General features: G+C 39.1%; 1 non-coding gene across 1 annotated transcript; it reads left to right on the forward strand.

Annotated features, from left to right (window-relative positions):
- The first annotated feature begins 3,473 nt into the window (after nt 1-3,473).
- LOC142172208 (small nucleolar RNA R71) lies at nt 3,474-3,579 on the forward strand. Its single transcript, XR_012701584.1, has one exon. It is a non-coding gene; the product is annotated as a small nucleolar RNA R71 (small nucleolar RNA).
- Nucleotides 3,580-11,749: the final 8,170 nt, after the last annotated feature.

Here is an 11,749-nt window from a genome sequence, read left to right on the forward strand (position 1 = left end):
AAAGCTCAAAACAAATAAAGTGCAGTAAATTAGAGTGCAATAAGCGACTAAAATACGTAATTATAGCCTAACATCAACATCCCACACTTAAATCATTACTTGTCCTCGAGAAATCAAACTACACTTCCTATAGTCACATACCTTTTTAAAACAACACTAATAACTCATCACACCAAGAATAACTAAAACAGATTAAGCACAATACTGTAACATCCTCGCCTCAAAAATTGACTCAAAAGCACCACGCATTTTTCACAACCCGCTCACTTACTCTAACACAAAGGTCAAGCATTACCTTTCCTTCATGTATTAAGTTCCCTCAGACAACAATAGTGAGTAGTTCCACACGTAATAGAATTTGAGAACAATTAAGAACTCAAGATAGAAAGAATTCACTGACTCTCAAAAACAACATTCATGTGTCGCAAAAGACGTACCATAAGCTTGACCGTAGTGTACTACTCAACTAATCGAGCCCATTTAGTCAAAGATCAAGTAGGACTTTACTTGGTTGTAATGTAAGCTGCGGGATGGGTAGAATACATATATATATAAGAGTGACTACACTTCTCTAAGCACTTTAATACATACAGTTCATTGTTCAAAATCCCACACTTATGTCAAACTAGAACTCCACGTTCACATTAATATACATTAACTCCCTACTTCTTTAAGCACAATTATATCAAGAGTCACCACTATCAAAGTATATTTTGCACAACAATACGATATTTATTTCTTCTCTTTCAATTCAAGTGGCTCTTACTTTTTCAATACAGTACACCTTTCTCCTTAGTTCAATAGTTCCACTCAAAAGCCAAACTAACCACCCCACACTTCACTTTTACAAATTTCATACCAAATTCAAATGCTCACGAGAGGTACAAGGTTCAAATAGATGATAAATTCAAATGAATGGTTAGGGATTGTAATATGATTGCCAAAGAAACAGGATTACAGGCTCAAAGGGGTTAACTACGATACATAACAATTAGGAGGATAAAAACATATGACTAGCCCAACAAAGAAACGCCTAAATAACTTTCAAGAATCAATAAAACTACTATTCTGCTTTACAAATACACGGGGCAAGTTCTAGATGTCAAATGCAGTGCACAGAATAACACAAAACCTCACACACATATGGCACATAACTTACTCAAGATTGGAATATCAAGACACTCTAGTCAAAGCAGTTAAGCAAAATTAAGATCATACACTTTAAGGTACTTATGCAAGAGTGAGCCTAAGCATCACAATTAAAGCACTCATTATTTCCAAGGTATAATAGATTCAAGATATATGGCCTTCCATTCAAATCATAGCACAAAGTTTCCTACTCCTAACAAAAATAAAAACTAACTACACCCGGTTCAAACCAAACCCTTGGAAAAGAATCAAGGCACCAAGAAAAATCAAGGGGGAATTATTACATTACCTAACAAAACAAAATATTTTTATCTTTTTCTTTCGACTTTAATCCCTCAAGAAACATGTCGACGATATCCATCGTGGAAAAATAAAAAAAAATCAAATTTTATGTTTTTTAAATATTTTCTCTCCAACTACTAAAACTAACACAAAAAGAAAACTAATATACATACATACACCATATAATTATCCCCCTCCCCACACTTTAAGTTGTGGAATGTCCCCATGACACACAATTAAAAAGCATAAGGTAACGTAAAACTTTCCTGAATATTTAGTCGGGTCCTAGTCAAAGTCGGGCTCCATTCCTCGTGCCCAAACTAATGCACACATCCATGAAGACAAATTTTTCTAAACCTTTTTGGGGTACACCATACTTATCTTTCTCGCTCAGTGAAGCCTTTTCTTTTGAGCCCTTCACTTTCCACTCAACATTAGCAGCTCATTTTTCTTTTTGCACCCCCTTTTCTATATCCATCTTGAAAGTCACAGTCTCCTCACCCACTCTAAGCATGAATTTTCTCTCATGTATATCTAATATCGCTATGCCCGTTGCTAAGAATGGTCTTCCTATCATGAGGGGGACCTCCTTGTTCTCCACTATATTCACCACTATAAAATCTACAGGAAATACGAACTTATCAACCTAAACTAACACATCTTCCACTATCCCCTCGGGTATTAGAGTCGTTTGGTCCGCCAGCTGCAACGATATTGGTGTAGACCTTATCTCTCTGATCTCCTTCTCTAGTTTCCTGTAAATAGATAGAGGCATTAAGTTAATTGAGGCACCGGAATCATATAAAGACTTTTCAAAATTTATAGTTCCTAATGAGAAAGGTATGGTAAAACTCCCTGGATCTCCACATTTTTGTGGGATTGTATTTTACAATATCACGCTACAATGCTCTGTGAGCTTCACCACTATGGTCTCCTCGATTTTCCTATTCATTGTAAGGATCTCCTTTAAGAATTTAGCATAAGCATGCATTTGTGAGAGCACTTATGTGAATGAAAAATTCATATGAACCTGTTTCAGCACATCCAGAAATCTCCCAAACTGCTTGTCCAGCTTTTCTCCACTTTACTTTTGAGAGAAGGGTAAAACATGCATATACTGGCTCTCCTCAGGTTCATCCCTTCTCGATTTTTATTCTTTCTTCTTCTTCTGAGTTTTCATCGGGCCTTTCTTCTTTTTATCAACATCATTCTTCAGTTTCTCCGCACTTTATTTTTTAAGGTTCACATCCTTTTGGATCGGGGTGGGATCTTTCAACACTTGCCCACTTCTCAGAGTTACAATATTCACTGTTTCTTTGGGATTTCTCTCAGTATCAGCAGGGAGAGTTCCTGAAGCCCTTTCAGATAATATTGTTGCAATATGTCCCATTTGTCTTTCTAATTTTCAAAAACCAGTGCCCAATTCTTTGATAGCTGCTCCATGGGGGTCCAGCCTCTCATATGTCTTGATAATGAAGGCCTTCATTAGATCCTCTAGGACAGGGCTAAATGGGTTGTTGGGGCTGAAATTGCTGCCTCTACTGATTTTGGTGTGCTGGAGCTCCTTGTCCCTACGGCTAGAGTTATTTTGTTGACAAGCATTCGCAGTACCTCCTCATGAACTCCATGAAAAATGGGGGTGCCTCTGGCCCATTGCATTATAATTGTAGTTTCCCAAAATATTCACTTCCTCAATTGAGGCTTGACACTCATGAGTAGGGTGTCCTCTTCCACATATATCACAAAATGTATGAGGCTCATTTTGTATCTAGGCTAAGGTCATCTTCCGTATTTCTTTAGCCATAGCATCAAGTTGTACCTGCACAAATATATTAGCATTAACTTGGTGAACACCAGTTGATCTTCTTCTTTCAGCACTCTAAGAGGGCCACTGATTAGCATCTTCAGATAACTCATCAAGAATTGTAACTATCTCCTCTGGAGTCTTCTTCATCAAAGGACCTCCAACTGCATTGCTCAACATTCTACGCGAGGCCGGTGTCAATCCTTCCCAAAAATCCTAGAGTAGCATCCAGAGTTCAATTCCGCTATGTTGACACTTTCTAACTATCTCCTTAAACTCTCACATGCTTCAAAAATAGTTTCAGACTCTTTCTGGCAGAAAATATAGATTTCTCTTCTAATCTTACTCGTCTTAGCCGAGGAGAAATATTTATCAAGGAATGTTTTGGTCATCTCCTCCCAAGTTCTAATAGATCCACTGGGCAAACTCCGAAGCCACTCCTTAGCATCATCTTTAATTGAAAAATGGAATGCCCTTAAGTACACTGCATCTTGTGACACACCATTATATTGAAAGGTGTTCATAATCTCCTCGAAGTCCATTAGATACGTTTTTGGATTTTCGTTTGGCTTCCCTCTGAAGATACGACAATTCTGAATTAACTCAAAATTGTTAGCTCCAATTGTAGGTGGTCTAACACTTGATAAACCTTGATTGTAGACCGGTCTAGCGTAATCGCCAAGTGATCTCCCAGTCAAGGGTTGATGTTGATTAAGTCTGATACCCCTCTCTTCTTCATAGATATTCTGTGCATCTCTAATAGTTGCTTCCTCAACCACCCGTGCAGCTTTTTCTCGTTGTTGGGTTGCCTCTCTTGCAGCCAAATCTACATTATCATCACAGTTTCCAGCCATAGTTTCTTTGGTTGAGGACTATCCAACCTTTTCTGAGGTCTCGGTGAGATTCTTTCCTTCCTCAGCTATCGCAGTTGTTTTTCTATCTCTGGTTGGTATGGTAGCACTTCCTTAGCAGAAGTTCTAGTTATGCACCACTCTGAACATGTAACCTGCACTCAACCAAAGAACATCAAACGTAAAAAGGAAAAAATAAAATAAAATAAAAATAACAATTCCTGAATTAGCAATACAAACTTTTTCAAATACTATTAACTACCAATCCCCAGCAACGGCGCCAAAATTTGACGAGCGCAAAACACAGACTTAAATTCTGCTTGCTAGTCAAATATAGTATAGTATAATATTGTATCCACAAGGATTTGATTTAAACAGTATTCTCGTAGTTTCTATCTTGGTTGCTATCCAAGATGATCAACAATTGAGAATTATATGATTTCTAATTACAATTAACTAAGAATCTAAAGTTATTGACTAGTGATAATCGCAATAAAGATAAGCAAGGAAATTATTAATAGGAGAAAATAGGGGTTGATAGGATAGGTGCAAGATAATTGTTTGGGATCTAACTCTAGATAATTTACTTCTAATGTTCAAGTGAGTCTCTCGAATTCACTCGATTATTAGTTCAAACGTTAGGCAAAACTCCTCTCTCGATTAAGTCTTAACCTCATAAGATGAACCAATTTAAGCACGTGATGATATGCAAGAATGCATAGTGGATTGGTCTTTAGAAAAACCTCTTTCGATTATTCTCCTAACTAGGTATAATCAATGATTCAACTAGCCTCTTTCAATTACCAAGAAGAATTAATGATCTCAACCAACAATATAATGCAAAGATATCACGAGTTATGCCTCTCACGATTACATAAATAAGTGAATATAGCTGCAACGATTAAATCATCCAAAAATGGTTCAATACTTAAAACTAGAGTTATAATCCACAAACAATCATCAATACACCAAATCCATCAAACCCTAAAGAGAACTACTCCATAAATATAGAGCAATTCATCACAAATAAAATTAAAGTATAGAAAAACATAAATTGGATCCAAACTCGGGTCTTGAGTAAGGAAGGAAATCTAGAGAGCTAGTTCTGACAAACAGCAGGAAATTGAACATCTGTGGCTCCCCATGCGCCGCGACATTGAAGATTTCTCAGAGTACGAATTTTTCGTGCGTTTTGACGTCTATACTACGTCCTCGACCCCTTAACATGATCCCAACTTAATATCTTGGGCTTTTCTCAAACTTTAAAGCTCCAGATCACTACAATTCATTCTATAACATCAACATAGCTCGGAATCACTCCTACTAGGAATGAAACACAAAATAAGTGAAGAACACTATCAATCGAAGCTTAAAACGAATAAAGTGCAGTAAATTAGAGTGCTATAAGCGACTAAAATATATAATTATATCCCACCATCAAAGTCGACTTCACGTACTCAACGTACCTCACAACAAGTTGAAGGGGAGCCGACTAGGACATGAGTCTATAAACAGGGAAGTAAAATCAATTAAGTTTTTTTGTCATCATCAGAAAGGGGGAATGTCACGACCCGGAATTCCCACCCTCGGCACTGTGATGGCGCCTAACATTTCACTTGCTAGGCAGTCTAATGTTAGATGTAGTTATTAACCTTTTTAACAAAATTCAAATACGATGAGAATAAAGAAACTGAATAGTTTGAAATAATGTAAATAAACTAATAAGTGACGAAATCCAAATACAAACACCAGAACTGGTGCCATGAATACATGAGCGACAAACATACTACATATAATGGTCTGAAATAGACATAACTATATGAATGAAATAAACAGCTAAAAGTAATAAAAGGGGACTTCAGAGTTGCGGACGTTGTGCAGTTGTACCTCAAGTCTCCTCTGAATAGTTGGATCCGAGCAAGTCTGCAGAACGCCGCAAGGACCAACTCCGGTATCTGCACAAAAAGTGCAGAGTGTAGTATGAGTACAACCGACCCCATGTACATATTAAGTGTCGATCCTAACCTCAACGAAGTAGTGATGAGGCTAACGTGGGTCACTTACATTAACTTGTACGCAGTAAAAAAAATAATAATAGAAAAGACATGAATAAAAGTAAAGCACGTAATTCATATCAGCAAACTCAACCCCAACTAACAAAGTGTCTCGAATGACAAGTCATATAACGCATCTCAACAACCGAGGCCAATCCAACAATCATAACAAAAATAACTTTTATCAACATGTTATAGCGTGCAACCGGATACCACAATATAAACTTTAAATAATATGTTGCGGCGCGCATCCCGATCCCACAATATAATCATCTTTCAACATCATAGTTCGTCCTTATTCCGCCTTCTCAATTCATTTCCTTTCAATTTCTATTGCGACGTGCAACCCGTTCCCCAAACAAGTTCAGCTAATAATAATAACTCAATAATCAAGATTTACGAGAAATCATACGTCAAGAGAACAAATGCACGAGAAATAGAGAATAACATGGTAACCGAAGAGACTCGGACTACTCGGATGTCTCAACTTTACCAGTTTAACAGTATCTATCATTTAACAATGCATTCAAGTGAAACTACATCAATGAAGGCAATAATTAATACGAAATTATAAGGCAAACAAGGCATAAGACAATTTAGATATGTAAGGGAATCAAATAAGGACAAGTAGTAAATAAGCATGGAATTTTGGAGAGGGTGGACAATTTAATACAAGAAATACTAAAAGGCAAGTAGCAATTATGCCAGAAAATCAAATAAGCATGTTGCAATTAAGGTATGAAACAAGATACACTATGAAGCAATGAAAGTAGGGAAGCAAGTAATGTAACGGCCCATATACACGCATCACCTCGCATATACGTCGTTTCACACATAATTCACATAATATGTAATCCAAGGGTCCCTAATTCCCTCAAATCAAGGGTATACCCAACACTTACTTCACTCTGCGATCAACGCAAAGCTCAACCATAGTCTTGCCTTTCGAACAAGCCTCCAAACCAACCAAATCTAGCAAATAATTGACCAAATGATTCAAAATAAGCTTTAGGAACTACCCACGAATGAAAGAGGTTCAATTTAGATCATTTTTTAAAAGGTCAACCCCGGGCTAGCTTGATCAAAATTAAAATTCGGACCAAAACCCGAATACCAATTCACCCCCGAGCCCGGTTATGTAATTTGTTTCGAAATTCGACCTCCATTCGAGGTCTAAATCCCAAATTTACAAAAATCCCTATTTTCTACCATAAAAATCCTAGATTTGATGTTTAAAACTTATAAAATTTAGTGGGTAATTGAAAAGAAGTAGATTAAAGTCACTTCCCAATGAGTTTAGGAGGAAAATCTCATCCGAAAATCGCCTCTAGGGTGTTTAGGGTTGAGAGTTTAAAAGAAATGAGGTTAATCCCATTTTCCACTCGTTTACTAGCTGCGAATGTCACAATTGCGATATGTTGTTCGCAATTGCGGAAATGTGAACTACGACTCAAAAGTTAGAAGTCACAATTGCGTCAAGTAGATCACAAATGCAAACTCCCCCCTTCACAAAAGAGACCAGATCCTTCGCAAATGCGAAGATGCCTAAACTCACATAGCATCGCAATTGCGATGAAGGAGTCGCAAATGCGGAAACAAGGCACATCGCAAATGCGAGAACCCCAGACCCCAGCCCATGCTCGCAAAAGCGATGAGGTGATCGCAAAAGCGAGGCTCACATTTGCAAGCCAGATCTCGCAGTCTAGCACCAGAAACAAAAATGCATCAGCTATTTCAAAAGTCCCCAAAACGATCTGTTACCTATCCGAAACTCACCCGAGCACCTCAGGCTCCAAACTAAATATGCACACAAATGTAATAACATCATACGAACTTGATCACGTGATCAAAACACAAAATAAAACCTAGAACTATAAATCAGACACCAAAACAAATGAAATCTTCAAGGAAACTTAAGAACTTTCAATTTTTCAACCGGATGTCCGAATTACGTCAAATCAACTCTATTTTGCACCAAATTTTGAAGACAAGTCATAAATACTTAAATAACCCTACACCAAGTTCCGTAACTATAATCTAAATCTGGTAGCAATAAAGTCAACCTACGGTAAATCTTAGGAATTCTGTAAACCTTTAAAATTCTAGTTTTCAACAACTTATGTTAAATCAAGTTAGGGACTTCCGAATTCGATTCCGGGCATACGCCAAAATCCCAAATCAAATGAGTTTTTAAGGCTAAATTTCACTTTTCCATATATTTTTCACATAAAATTTTCTCAAAAAAAGATATGGACTGTGCACGTAATTCAAGAAAGGCTAAAAGAAGCTATTCGAGGTCTCGTAGCGCAAAAATGAAAGGTAAAAATATAGATGACCTACCAAGTCATCAAATTCTCTACCTCTAAAATAAACGTTCGTCCTCGAACGGACATAGAAAGGTACCTAGGCTAGTGATAAGGTGTGGGTATCTACTCTGCATGTTCGACCCCGACTCCCACATGACTGCCTCGATGGGATGACCTCTCCACTATACTGAAATTGAAGGATAACTCTTAGACCCCAACTGTCGGACCTATCAGACTAGAATATCCACCAGCTCCTACTCATAAGTCAAATCCTTATCCAATTGGACTGAGCCGAAATCTAACACATGGGACGGATCACCGTGATAACTCCAGAGAATAGACACATGGAACACCGGATGGACTGCTAATAAACTAGGTGGAAATTCAAGCATGTAAGAAACCTCACCCACTCTCTCAAGAATCTCAAAGGTTTCGTTATACCTAGGGCTCAACTTTCCCTTCTTTCTAAACCTCATCACACCCTTCATGGGTGAAATCAGGAGCAATACCCTCTCTCCAACCATTAATGCAACATCACGAACTCTACGGTCGACATAATTCTTCTACCTAGACTGCGATGAATAATCATGACCTTATCCAAGGCATCTTGAACCAAATTGGTACTCAACAATTGAGCCTCTCCCGGCTAGAACCATCCAACTAGCAAATGGCAACGCCTCCCATATAATGCCTCATAGGGGGCCATCAAAATGCTCGACTGGTCGCTGTTTTTGTAGGCAAACTCCATAAGCGGTAAGAACTGATCGCAAGAACCCCCGAAATCTATAACGCAAGTGCGAAGCATATCCTCCAACACGCGTGCCTAACTTATGTTGTACTGCACTCGGACTGTCTGTTCATCTAGGGATGAAATGATGTGCTCAACTCAATGTGTGTGCCTAACTCATGTTGTACAGCCCTCTAGAAGTGCAAGGTGAACTGCGTACCTCGATCAGAAATGATAGACACAGGAACACCGTGAAGACAGATGATCTCGCAGATGTAGATCTCAACTAACCGCTCTAAAGAATAGGTGATTGCCACTGGAATGAAATTTGCCGACTTGGTCAACCTGTCCACAATGACCCAAACCACATCGAACTTCTTCTAAGTCTGTGGGAGTTCAACAACAAAATCTATAGTGATACGCACCCACTTCCACTCAGGAATCTCTCTCCTCTGAAGTAAACCACTAGGCCTCTGATACTCGTACTTTACTTGTTGATAATTTAGACACCGAGCTACATATGCAACTATATCCTTCTTCATCCTCCTCCACCAATAATGTTGTCGCAAGTTTTGATACATCTTGGTGGCGCCCGGATGAATAGAATACCGAGAACTGTAGGCCTCCTCAAGAATAAACTCACGAAGCTATTCTATATTGGGCACACAAATACGACCCTGCATCCTCGAAACCCCATCATCTCCAACATTAACCTACTTGAAACCACCGTGTTGTACCGTGTCCTTGAGGGCAAGCAAATGGGGGTCATCATACTGGCGCTCTCTGATGCACTCATACAAGGAAGTCCGAGAAACTATGCAAGCTAAAACACGACTGGGTTCTGAAATATCTAACCTCATGAACTGATTGACCAAAGCCTGAACACTTGCAGCAAGCGGACTCTCACCAACTGGAATATATGCAAGGCTACCCATATTCACGGCTTTTCTACTCAATGCATCGGCCACCACATTGCCTTTCTCGGGATGATACAAAATGGTGATATCAGTTTTTCAATAGCTCTAACCACCTCCTCTACCTAAAGTTAAGATCCTTTTGCTTGAAAAATATTGTAGACTCCGCTGATCCATGAATACCTCACACGACACGCCGTAAAGATAGTGCCTCTATATCTTCAGCGCATGAACAATGGTTGCAAACTCTAAGTCATGAACATGGCAATTCCTATCATGAACCTTCAACTACTGCGACGCGTATGCAATCACCCTGCCATCCTGCATCAATACTGCACTAAGCCCAATACGAGATGCATCACAATACAGTGTGTGAGATACTGAACCCGTGAGCAACACCAACACTGGCACCGTAGTCAAAGTAGTTTTAAGCTTTTGAAAGCTCAACTCACACTCGTCTGACCATCTGAATCGGACACCCTTTTGGATCAATCTACTCAAAGGGCTACTATGGATGAAACCCCTCCACGAACTAGCAATAATAACCTGCAAACCTAGGAAACTCCGGATCTCTGTAGTAGAAGTAGGTTTAGGACAGTTCTGAACTGCCTCAATCTTCCAAAGATCCACCTTTATGCCCTCTGCCGATACAACATGCCCCAAAAGGCTACTAAGTCTAACTAAAACTCACACTTTGAAAATTTGGCATACAACTGATTATCTCTCAGAGTCTGAAGTACAATCCGAAGATATTGCTCGTGCTCCTCTCTACTTCGGGAGTAGATCAAGATACCATCAATGAATACAATCATAAAGGAATCCAAATAGGGCTTGAATAACCGGTTCATCAAATCTATGAATGTTACTGGGGCATTTGTCAAACCAAATGACATCACTAAGAACTCATAATGCCCATACCGAGTCTGAAAAGTTGTCTTAGAGACATTGGATGCCCTAATCTTCAACTGATGGTATCCAGACCTCAAATGAATCTTCGAAAATAACTTGGCACCCTAAAGCTAGCGAAATAAGTCATCAATCCTCGGCAGCGGATACTTGTTCGTGATGGTCACTTTGTTCAACTATCGATAGTCTATGTATATCCTCATCGAACCATCCTTCTTCTTTACGAACAATACGGGCACACACCAAGGCAAGACATTAGGTCTAATGAACCCCTTATCAAGCAAATTCTTCAACTGCTCCTTCAGTTCCTTCAACTCAGGTGGCGCCATATGATATGGTGGAATAGAGATGCGCTGAGTTCCCAGAGCCAAATCAATATAGATGTAAATATCCCTGTTGGGTGGCATCCCCGGCAGATCTGCAGGACATACCTCTGGAAACTCACGAACAACTGGTATTGAATCAATGGAACGAACCTCCGCACTAGAATCACGTAGGCTAAATATGCTAGACAACCTTTCCTAGCCATATGTCAAGCCTTCACATAAGAAATGACCTAGCTAGTATAATGACCAGGAGTCCCCCTCCACTCTAATCGAGTCAACCCCGGCATGGCCAAGGTTACCGTCTTGGTGTGATAGTCTAATATAGCATGGTAATATGACAACCAATCCATACCCAAGATAACATTGAAGTCCACCATATCACTAAGTATGAAATCTACCCTAGTCTCAAGACTCCTAATAGAAACCACAC

This window comes from Nicotiana tabacum, chromosome 17 (assembly GCF_000715075.1).
Source record: "Nicotiana tabacum cultivar K326 chromosome 17, ASM71507v2, whole genome shotgun sequence".
NCBI lineage: Eukaryota > Viridiplantae > Streptophyta > Magnoliopsida > Solanales > Solanaceae > Nicotiana > Nicotiana tabacum.